Source organism: Zea mays, chromosome 6, assembly GCF_902167145.1.
Source record: "Zea mays cultivar B73 chromosome 6, Zm-B73-REFERENCE-NAM-5.0, whole genome shotgun sequence".
NCBI classification, from domain to species: domain Eukaryota; kingdom Viridiplantae; phylum Streptophyta; class Magnoliopsida; order Poales; family Poaceae; genus Zea; species Zea mays.
In genome coordinates, this window is record NC_050101.1 from 154,876,820 (window position 1) to 154,889,147 (window position 12,328).

Below are 12,328 nucleotides of genomic sequence, written 5' to 3' on the forward strand. Positions count from 1 at the left end.
CACCCCCATTGGGGTCAGCAGCAGAAGGAGCACACCCATTGGGGTCAGCAGCAGGTAGAGCACCCCCATCGAGTTCAGCGTCAGTAAATTCAGGAACAGGCACTTCTTCAGCAGCAGGAACCGAAGGACCAACATCCCGATCCAAACTAGATACTCGCCGGAGACGTCTCTTTTTCTTTTTCGGCTCATCAGCAGAAGGATCAAGTTGGTTGGCTCGGGAAGGGTGCCTTGGGCGAGTACTAACAGACTTCTGAATATCCAAGGTTATATCAGTTTCTGGGGGAGGTGCCACCACCAACGTCCCAGCAGGAGCAGCATCAGAAGAGTCCTCAGCCAGCAAATCAAGCATAGCACTTATTTCTGCGTCACTAGGATCCAAAGGCACCTCAAAATGGACCTGTCGTTCATCATCAGGAATTTCCTCGAGTGAGGCAACCAAGACGCTAACTTCTTCAGCAGAGGGTCGCACTCTAAGGCCCAAACTGCCATCAGTGACAGGTGGATTTGACACAAAAAGAGTGAAGGCCTTGGGAGGAGGCAAGTTCCAGGCTGAGTATGCCACTAGGGCACCAACATTTGATACCTTGCCTCTAAGAATCATCTCAAGTCGGTTCACCAAGTCTACAGAGGGAATTCTTCTGTTGGTAACCCGAGTTGAGTCAGCTAGGCCTCTGTACAGATAAGCCGGGTATGCCCTGTCTTTCAACGGCTGAATATTCTTGAAAACAAAATCAGCAACCACAGCCTCAGTAGTCAGACCCCTCTCCTTCAGCAGCCCAACTTCAGCTAGCAAAGCACCTGCCTCAGCTACATCCTGATCAGTGGGGGATTCGGTCCAACTTGGAGTGCGAACATCCGGCTGTCTTCCTGACCTAGGGGGGAGAGAATTTCCATGGTTTTCAACAATAAACCACTCCAAGCGCCATCCCTTGATACTGTCTTTGAGAGGGATTTCAAGATATTCAGTCTTCCTCCCGTGACGCATCTCTAAACTAGCACCCCCAACCAGCTGATGCTGCCCCCGGCCATCCCAGGGCGACAGTGATACAAGTACTTCCACAACCCAAAATGTGGCAGCACGCCAAGAAAAGCTTCGCACAAATGAATGTAAATGGAAATTTGCAGAATAGAATTGGGATTCAGATGGGTCAGGTTAAGGCGATAGAAATCAAGGAGGCCACGGAAAAAGGGAGAAATGGGAAGACCGAGACCGCGGAGAAGAAAAGGAACGTAAATTATGGATTCATGGGTGTCCTCTGTCGGGACAGTGACCCCATGACAAACCCGCCAAGAACACAGCTCCCTCGGGGGAAGGACCCCGATGGACACGAGGTGGAGAAGGTCGGGCTCGGAGACAACAGACATCTGGTTACCTGCGAAAGGCAACTGACTGTTGGGGTCGATTGGGGGAATCACCGCGGCGGATGAACTCGAAGCCTTCCTCTTGGGCGCCATCTCAATTCTACCGGCGAATAGAGTGGAAGACGAATTGCAGAGAGGATTTGGAGGCAGGAAAGCAAGAACTAGGGCACGGAAAGCAGAGGCGGCTAAAAGCGCAGTACTTATGGGATATTCGCGAGTCAGATACCGTTTCTAAAAGCGCTCAGTCAGCAACCGGCAGTTACTTTCAAAACACCAGCGCGCCACGTTGTCACCCGGCGGTCACTTCCACATCATCACTCGGCTATTACCCTCAACATGGCCGGCGCAGCCCGTTCTAACTCGGCCGTTGTCTCTAAAACGCCGATGTTACCTTCAGTCGCTCGGCAGTTACCTCTAAAACTCCGACGTCGTGTTCAGTCGCTCGGCAGTTACCTCTAAAACTCTGACGTCGTGTTCAGTCGCTCGGCAGTTACCTCTAACACGCCGACGTCGTCTTCAGTCACTCGGCGTTACCTCTAACACGCTGACGTCGTCTTCAGTCGCTCGGCAGTTACCTCTAAAACTCCAACATCGTGTTCAGTCGCTCGGCAGTTACCCCTAACACGCCGACGTCGTCTTCAGTCGCTCGGCAGTTATCTCTAAAACTCTGACGTCGTCTTCAAGTCACTCGGCGTTACCTCTAACACGCCGACGTCGTCTTTAGTCGCTCAGCAGTTATCTCTAAAACTCCAACGTCGTCTTCAAGTCACTCGGCAGCTACCTCTAAAAGCGTCGATATGATGCATAAGTTATTTACTTACTATTCCAAGAGAATCAACTTCACAAATAAGGTGGGCGGAGGAATGATTCAAGAACTCTAAGTTATGCTACAAACATAACGGATAGAGAACATCATGGGCAATGAATATCACGGCAGAAATTAACTGATTACGAAGCAAAACAATCGGCACAGAGAAGGCAACGTCATTCTTCATTAAAGGGAAGTAACAGTACTTACAAATCAACTCATTATGAGTTGATACTTCCCTACTACTACTACTACTACGTACTACTACTACTACTACTACACTACACTATACTACTCTACACTACTAAATACTACTACATTATTCTAACTATACTATACTAACATCTAAGGACCAGTGGCATCTAGCCACTGGCCCTGTTGCTGCCTCTGTCGCTGTCGCCCCTGTTGCTGCCCCTGCTGCTGCCGCCGTCGCCATCCTTGCTGCCGCCGCCGTCATCGTCGCCGTCACCATCATTGCCGCCACCACCTCTGTCGTCGTCGTCGTCGTCGCCATCGCCGCCACCGCCCTCGGACGAGTCCTCCTCGTCTGAGGAGTACTCCGACTCATCCGAGCCCTCGAGCCCGGAGCGCTCGACGGCCCGGATGTAAGTCCAGACCTCCGCCGCAAGCCCCTGGGAGTCGTCTGAATCGTCAGACGACTCACGCAGAGGGATGGGAGCCGGAGACCCCTCGGACTCAGAGGAGAACTCCTCCTCTGAGTACTCTGAATCACCGAAGTCCTCTGATGGAGGAGTCGGCTCACGCTTGCGCTTGTTGTTCTTGCCCATGGTGGAAGCGCGATAAGGAGAAGAAAGCAAGCAGCGGATAACAGCAAGAGATGTGAAAAAACCAGAGAGGCAAAGGCACTATTTATAGAAGAAGAAGGCAACCGCTCACCTCCAACCACGGTCACTGAACAGTCGCGAAGCATTCAATACACACTTCAACCCGTCTGAAGACACGTCAGGCGGCTGACGCCGTTTCACGCAACGCAACACCCATTGGGACTCCAGTCAACAGCATGGATGATATGATTACGCTCGCCGTCGCATCACATAACTACTCAGAAGCAGCCGACTAAAACACTCAGCGTACCAAGCCGTCCCTTGTCCACACCCATTGGGGGGGGACGCCCAGGAATTGTCAGTATATTTTTCAAAACTGTCACATCCGTGCAGGGCATGCAATGAATACCTCAAGACAAAAATGAGATATCAGTAAGGATCAGAGGAAAGCCAAATATAGCCGGGGAAGTACAAAATCTGACCAACAGAAGCGACGTGAAGACTAGACAGGGAACGTCCATCAAATGTCCAACCAGTCGCAGAGCAAATAAATTGCACCACCTAGCAAGATATGGGCGGATCACGAACTCGGCTACAAAAGACAAAATACATGCTGACCTCTGAAGCATAATATTGATGACACAATGCTGACCTCTAAAGCATTCAGAAAAAAAGAGAGGATTATTCCCAGCAGAAGGACACGAAATGAAGACCTTCGAGAGGATTATTTTCAAAAATCCACTCAAAGCTCGGGGGCTACACCCATTGGGTGCACCTTCGGTGCACCCCATGAATTACCATTTCAAGCCAAGATAGTGCCGACTTCCAAGGCATAAGACAAGGTTAAAGACAAGGTTGGCCCTCAGCCAAAGTACAAGAGTAAAATAAAAATAATTTCTGATGAAGACCTTCGAGCAGATTATTTTCCAAAATCTACTCGAAGCTCGGGGGCTACACCCATTGGGTACACCTCCGGTGCACCCAATGAAGTCCAGGGTCCTACAATACGAAATGCCGACCTCTAAGGCACAAGCATGAAACACAGCTCCAGTTTACGAGTGATCAAAGCAGAAGGAGACAGTAAGAAATCGTTTTTCTCAATTACCTGCAAGCTGGACCTCGGATCTTTGGGCTGATTACCTCAAAATCAACCCAAAGATCGGGGGCTTGTGGGGGACAGATATCCCCCGGGTCCACTGGAAGGGTAAAAGACCTCACGAGAGGCCCAAGGGCCCAATAAATCGTAAGGTCATTCCTTCGTGGGCCTGGGAGGGGACAATCAGTAAAGCAGGTTGACGTAAGGCCGGATTGGTGCAAGCCCGAACGGCCCACAGCATTGAGCAAGCGACCATAACAAGGATCCGACTTTCCCGCGCTGGAGCCCCATGCAACGGAACCAGGCGAGGATAGGTCGGCAGAATCATAGGAAGATAGACTCAAACAGTTCACTATCTTTTAGGTGCACATTGTTATCATATCCACGTGTATTGCCCCACGGTCGAATATATAAGGCCTAGGGGGCACCCCTTCAAAAGGATCGATCCCATCACTCAGTCATCCATCTCAACTCTCTACGTTCTCGCTTTAGAGAGCTACCTTGTAACCCATTACACAAAGCATACTCACCAGGACGTAGGGTGTTACGCATCTCTAAGCAGCCCGAACCTGTAAACATTGTCCATTGTCCCTCGTGCATCTGGCACGAACCATTTTGCTATAGTCGGCGACACCGTCCTACTCCTAAAACACCTAGAGGGGCAACCCCGGGTGTGCGGTCGGACCCAAAACACCGACAGTGTGTGTTTCTCTTCCCAACCTTATTCTTGTGCGTTCTTTGTGATCAATATTGTAAGGGCGAGAGGCTCCAACTTGTGGAGATTCCTCGCAAACGGGAAGAAGAATATAAGGAAGAAAGTCGTGATATTCAAGTTGATCATTGGATCACTTGAAAGGGGTTGAGTGCAACCCTCGTCCATTAGGACGCCACAACGTGGAAGTAGGCATGTGTTACTTGGCCGAACCACGGGATAAAATCGCGTGTCTATTGTGTTGCCTTCTCTATGATTGTTTTATCCAAGAACTCGTTTCAACACTACTTAGTTGCACTAACACTTTAATAACTAAGTTTTGTGGCTATTTAGTGTTTGATTTTACAGGATCACCTATTCACCCCCCCCTCTAGGTGCTCTCACTTATGCTCTTGAGCTTGGAGTTTTGACTCCTATCCATTATAAAGCTAGCGAGAAACTCTAGATTGTGTGGAGATCCTTGTGGAGACTCGGGTCTCCCATCTTGAAGGAAACGGTGACGCCTAAGAGGGGGTGAATTAGGACTTCTAAAAAATCTTTCTAAATTAGGCCACAATTAAATCCCTAGAGCAAAAACTATGCAAATAACAATCTAGAATGTGCTAACTAGGTTTTGTCTAAGTGTTTCTATCCCTACCGCAAAGCCTAAGTTTTAATCCTAAATAATCTAACTAGAAAGGCGAGATTGAAACTTAAATACCTAATATAAATGTGGAATGTAAAGAGCATGGTAGAGATGCAAACTCTCGTGGATGACGTCGGTATTTTTACCGAGGTATCCGGAACCACACAAGGTTCTGACTAATCCTCATTGGTGCCCCTACGCAAAGGGTAGCCCACGCGAGGGCCAAGCACCTCGATCGAATAACTCCGTAGAGAGTCGTGGTCCTTCTCCACGTGCAAGTGGTGCTTCGCTTCCGGCTCCTCTCGGACGCTCCCTGCCGTCTACACTATAAAGCTTCCGGTCGAAACGTCGCGGGCCTCGTTCCCTCCGGTACACGGTGGCAGTCGTGACACAAACACGGATGTTGAAAGGGAAATGGGCTCAAAACATTTCCTATAATCGATTTTGGTGTTTGATGTCCATCACAAACCACATGGACTAACTAGTTTGCCTAGTTGTCAATTATCTCAGGTGCATAAGGTTCAACATAAACCAAGAAAGAAATTAAGTTGGGGACTCAATCAAGTTTAGAGCAAAGACTAGCAATGGTGCTGCCAAGTGGTGCACCGGACACTATCCGGTGCCCAGGTCGAGCACTCCACGAATTGGCTACTCTCGGGTTTCTCAAGGAAGCGCTCCGCTATAATTCACTGGACTGTCCGGTGTGCACCGGACATGTCCGGTGAGCCAACAGAGCAACGGTCAAATGCGCCAACGGTCAAATGCAGTGAACAGTAAAAAGGTGAACAGTTCGCAGTTAGAAGTTAGAGCAGCAAAGTCAGAACGCACTGGACTGTCCGGTGCAGCAAGAGGACAAAAGACTTCAACGGTCAACCGCTCCAAACCCCAACGGTCTGCTGACGTGGCAGGCACCGGACAATGAACAGTGCCATGTCCGGTGCACCACCGGACTGTCCGGTGTGGCATCTACAGCAACGACTAGAATAGTGGTTGGGGTTATAAATACCCCCAACCACCTCCATTCAAGCCATCCAAGTTTTCTGAACTCTACATTCAATACAAGGGCAAAAACATTCACTCCAAGACACATCCAAAAGATCAAATCCTCTTCAAGCCTCAAAATCAACTCAATTACTTAGTGACTTGAGAGAGGGTATTTTGTGTTCTTTTTGTTGCTCTTGTTGCTTGGATTGCTTTCTCCTTTGCATTCTTATTCTTCTAAGTGCTATGTAAAGCTAGCAAGAGACACCTAAGTGTGTGGTGATCCTTGCGGGGTCTTAGTGACCCAAGTGATTAAGGAGAAGCCTCAATCGGTCTAAGTGATCGATTGAGAGAGGGAAAGGGTTGGAATAGACTCGGCCTTTGTGGCCTCCTCAATGGGGACTAGGTTCTTTGGAACCGAACCTCGATAAACAAATCACCGTGTTCATTTGTGTTGATTTCACTTGATTTGTTTCCCCTCTTTCCTCTCTCTAAAAGGTTTCCTTGCTAATATTGATTTGAGTTTGCTCCCAAGGTTATCTGCATTGATTGAGCAACTCCTGGCAAGGAGAACTATCTTCCGCACTCCGAATTATTTCTAATACTAACCCCGAGCATAGTGCGTGTTTAAAGTTTCTAAATTTCAGGTTTCGCCTATTCACCCCCCCCCCTCTAGGCGACTATCAGTTGTCACAGTCTCGCAAGACTCTTGCTCCACTCGGTACAATATTAAAATGGCTCACACAAGAGTTGAGGGGTTTTGTGGTTTTTTCTAAGCTCACTCAACTTACTAAGAACAACCTAGAGCAAGCGCATATGTGGTCTAACTAATCTAAGCACTTCGCAAAACACCTACGCTAATCACCGAGCGATTCTGTTAAGCACTTGGGTGTCTGAGCACTTGGAAATGTCTATAACATGTGTTGGTATGTTGCTTGGGCTCCCACACCTTCAAATGGTCGATTGGGTGAAGTATATATAAGCCCCAACTCAAATATAGTCGTTGGAAAGCAGTTCTGCAGCTTTCTGCGGTGCACTAGACAGGTGCAACGGACTATCCGTTGGTGCACCGGACATACCACACGTACTAGCCGTTAAAGGTAGCCATTGGAGCTTCCGGAGATGGCGCACTGGACAACCCATGCTTGCTTGTCGTATTTTGGCCATAACTTTTAGCTTCGAACTCCGATTTCAATGACCTTGTACTTTTTGGAAATCTTATGAAATCACTACATCCCAGAGTTAAAGCCATATCATTTTGAGCAAATTTGGCACATCAGATAGTCCGGTGAAACACTCTCTATGTTGCTACAGTTTTTCAGCAATTCCAACTTTGTATTGTGGGCATTACTTTTAGCTCTGAACTCTGATTTTGATGATCTTGGAGTTTTTGGAAAGATTATAGAATTCTCTACATATCAGAGTTGAACTATGTCAGTTTGATTAGATTTCATATTGTGAAACACTTCCAATTCAGTTAGCCCTTCCTCTCAACTTTGTCAACTTCACTTTTCTTTTATGGCTTTGCATCCCACTTCTACTTCTCGATGTGTTGGACTCTTAGCATTTATGAAGTGTCTTCAATATGACTTTGTAATGTGTTATATGGGTCTTATAATGTCTTCTTTGAGGTGTTGCATCCTCGGAGCCTCAGTCCAATCCACTTCGCATCCTGTGAACTATAACGCACAAACACTTGGGAAATATTAATCTACAAGGTTATGTTGATCATTAAACACCAAAATCACTTAGCCAAATGGCCCGAGGTCCATTTTCCTTACACATCTAAGTAAAGAGAGGACACAAGCTCGATATATCGAATCACTTGAGAGGCTTGGAAGAGACCCAGTCCCTTGAGACACCTCATCGAAGACATATGTTTTGTTTGTAAACCAAACTTTGGTAAACAAATCATCATGTTATTTGTGTTGTTTTGCTTGTGATTTGTTTTTCCCTCTCCCTCTCTGAGAGCACCTAGAGGAGGGGTGAATAGGTGATCCTACAAAGACACAACTCCAAACACAAACTTGGTCTAAAATTAGGAGTTAGTGCAAAACTAAACTATGTTTGAAGTGAGAAGAAGAGAGAAAGTACTCCTAACTTAATTGGTCTATCAAGATAAAGAATAGACTAACGGGGCGTTTGGATCCCTTCATTTTAGAAGAATTAGAATTCACTCAATAAAGTAACTTATTTAGTTTGGAATTTGACATTCCACCACTTTCCAAAGTTCATATATAAGCCTATATCAAATTCATGGGGTAGAGGATGGGAAATGATTTTATACATTAGTAGAATTTGTTTCTACTCTGTAACTTACGTGACACTCTTTGTCTCACTCATCTATATAGTATACAAATATATTTTGCATAAAATGGAATTAGCTTAATTGATATATGCCTAAATTATTATTATTAGAATGGAATTCAATTCCAACGATCCAAACGGGGCGTAAGAGCAATATTACAAGTGAATTTGGAGAACTTAGGAAGAGGAGGAAAAATCACGAAGAAATAAGCACGCAAGACACAATGATTTTTCGTGCGAGGGATCTCTACAAATTGAAGTTTCTTGTAGTCGTACACAAGAATCAGAGTTACAATATGAATCACAACACAAGAGAGTGGAGAGAGTACACACACAAGAGCCAAAAATAGCCACACAACACAAGAACAAGACCGCAAATGCAAACGCAAAGAGTTACAAGAACGACTCGAAAACTGCGCTCGAATCTTACTAGAATTGCTGAAACATGTTGTGGCAGAGTGTCAGAGTGAAGTATAGCTCTTGGTATGCTTAGGTGATGAAGGAGTGTGCCATGGGGGTCCTTTTATAACCCCAAAAGGCCCCATAGTCGTTGCCCCTTCCTTCTAAAAAGATACTGAAAATCTGCTCTACCCAGAGGCACCGGACCGGGTACAGGGAGCGGCCTCCAGGATCCTGATGGGATACTTCCAAACCGGGGGCACCGGACCGGGTCCGCAACCACTGGACCACCATGTTTTGCCTCCCCGTGAAGTATCTATTGGACGTCCAGAGCTAGCTAGTACCACACGATCCGGTGCACCATCTGACCGTGAACAATACTAGTCATGTGAATTTCATAATTAAATTCTCGAGAGTCACCTGTTCAGACGTACAGGCGATCCGGTGCACATGGTGAAAGTTGCCTAGAGGGGGGTGAATAGGCGAAACCTGAAAATTTATAAACGTAAACACACACTAAGGTCGGGATTAGCGTTTTGAGTGCGGAAGATTGTTTCTCTTGCTATGAGTTGCTCAATTAATGCAGATGCCGTTTGAGAGCAAACTCAAATCAATATTAGCAAGGAAACTTTAGAGAGAGGAAAAAGGGCAAACAAATCAAGCGAAGATCAATGCAAGTGAACACAGTGATTTGTTTTACTGAGGTTCGTTCCAAAGAACCTAGTTCCGTTGACATATTTTGGTCAAACATGACAGATGCGAGTGCTAGCGTACCGTTTCACTAAGAAAAGACAACCGTTCACCGAAACCAATGGCGCATAAAAGGACTTCGATTTTGCAGTGGCATTTCTGGGATTGGAATCTTTTTATTTTCATATAGAAAAGTAAAAGAATCGCTCTGCTTTCTACTGAAAACAATATATGTCGCCAAATAGCTAGGAGTTAAAGACATAACGCGGTGCAAGTAAACACGTTACAGGTAGGATCTAGGCTAGGGTGAGGTTCCACTAGTGTATTAAAAAGCTTGTCGCAAACTTCTACTTCTCTCAACGGAGGCCTGATTACAGTTGGGTACCAGTATATGGTTGTGGATGAACTTGAGTTTTGTTAATGTCATCATATTCGCCATTGCCGTCTTCTCAAATACAGTAAAATTAAAATAATGAACGAGCAGGACCATTTCCACAAGCTGCGAGGACTGACATTTCGGGATCTGAGACTTGTCTACCGAGAAAAAGTACACTGAACTTCTTTAACAGAAAGGCTAAAGTTCCAATCTTTGAAACAAACCAAGAAACGCATTAATGCATTATATATGCGAAAGGAAGAAAATAAAGTGTACTGCTGTGTCATATATATATACTCCCTCCGTTTCTTTTTATTAGTCGCTGGATAGTGCAATTTTGCACTGAAGTAGCGACTAATAAAAAGAAACGGATGGAGTACAATTTATTTCTCATGAACCTAGGGAAACATACGCCAGACCGAACTTATTCGTCTACCTAGGATTGGAAAATGCATGGCTTCACTGAAGTCACTTCATACGCGCAGCAATGGTGTACCGGTGATCAGAGATTTATTTATTTTAGCATGGCTTAATTTAACAAGCATTTGATTTGGTGCCTAGCGGCTAGCTAGTTGCCTACTTCTATTCCGCTGTCTGTCCTTCTCAACAGCAGAGCATAAACCTTTTCCATTTCTGACGAGCAGCTGCAAGTAGCACAAAGGTTTTTGGTTTTTTTTTTTTGTTGGCCGAGTGACGTACAACTGATTAGTCCTCGCGCAGAAAAGCTAAAAGTGATTAGGTCGACATCATTCACGCGTAGGAGTGTTAAAAGTTAAACTCCTTGGAGTAGGAGGCTAAAAGAATTATGATAGTGTCGTCCTTGCAAACAGTCACTGACGCATGGGTCCATAAAAAATTACGCACGGCATGTGGGAGCCGCTTGTCAGCTGTTGTTAGTCTCCTCTACCATTTTGGTGTGGGGGCCGCGCCCTGCGGTTTGTTCAAGAGGATGTCCGCTGACTAGGCTTCACTTTGTGAAAGAGTTACAAGCCGTAAGGGGAGATGGCAGATGATGGTGGCCTGCTCGTGCAGCCGTTCGTCTTTCAGCAGTGTTGTCGGCTTGTCTCTGTACTTTGTTTGATCTCTTGATCAGTGAAGTTTTTGCTTTTCCACATGCATGAACAGATTTATCCTTTTTAGCCAAACTGGCTTCAACTTCTTTTGGCTCACTTTGTGAGGTTTCCTAGCACTTAAACAAACATAATTAGCAACTAAAACAATTGACTAAGTGGTAGAACCATACATTTTTCACTTCTTTTCACAAGTTTTTGCAATATGTCTTGTGTTATTTATGGTTTGCTCAAAGTTGCACTTTTAGCCCTCCAATTCAGCTCATATGGACTTGCTACCTTCAATTTGCTTTTGCTACACATGTGTTCATGCTCATATAAAGAGGGTTAGTTTCAAGTGGTATGTTTAGCATTTAATCACCAAAACAACTAGAAATGACCCAAGGGCATATCTCTCTTTCAACGATCCACGGGTATAGCCTAGATGGTCCGTGATTAGATTAACTCAAGCAAGAGTCTTTATCTCATGTGTGCTTATCTAGCTAATCATGCGGAAATTTGTTAGGAAGCACCTAGGAATAGGTCCAGACTTTCACCTCTATATATACATGAGGGGTACGACCCTCAATCACTCAATAGATCAAATCAATCTATTTACCATTACTTTACATTTTTGCCATAAAAGTAGCAGTAATTAGTCTTCTTCATCCCTAATCTTCACCTCTCCTCAGCTCGACGTCGTTTAGAGGCGCTCTGGGTGACCAATCGATCCTAAGACAACACTAGTATCTTCTCTCCCTGATGGGGTCCCTCCTAGGAAGCGTGATCCCGGTTTCACAGGAGATCATCGTAGCCTCTGCACACGCACGGATGGTCCAGATGTCCTGAGCGGACGGTCTGTCGCCATGCAGAGAAGAGTGGTGCCCTTTGTGCAAGTCGCGGACGGTCCGATGACCTACCATGGACAGTCCATGCTCACGCAAAGAGCACCTAGGTTCTCACTCCCTGCGAGCAGGATCAGGGTGCGCTAAGTGATTGGACAAAAAAGCGCCAACAAGAGGAACATTTGTGTAGTGCTCCGCCTGTTTCAAATTCTAAGTTACAATTTGGACAAACGGAGTAGTGACGTTAGGACGTGTGAAAAAGAAAATTGTTAAGCGGAAGTGATAATACCTGA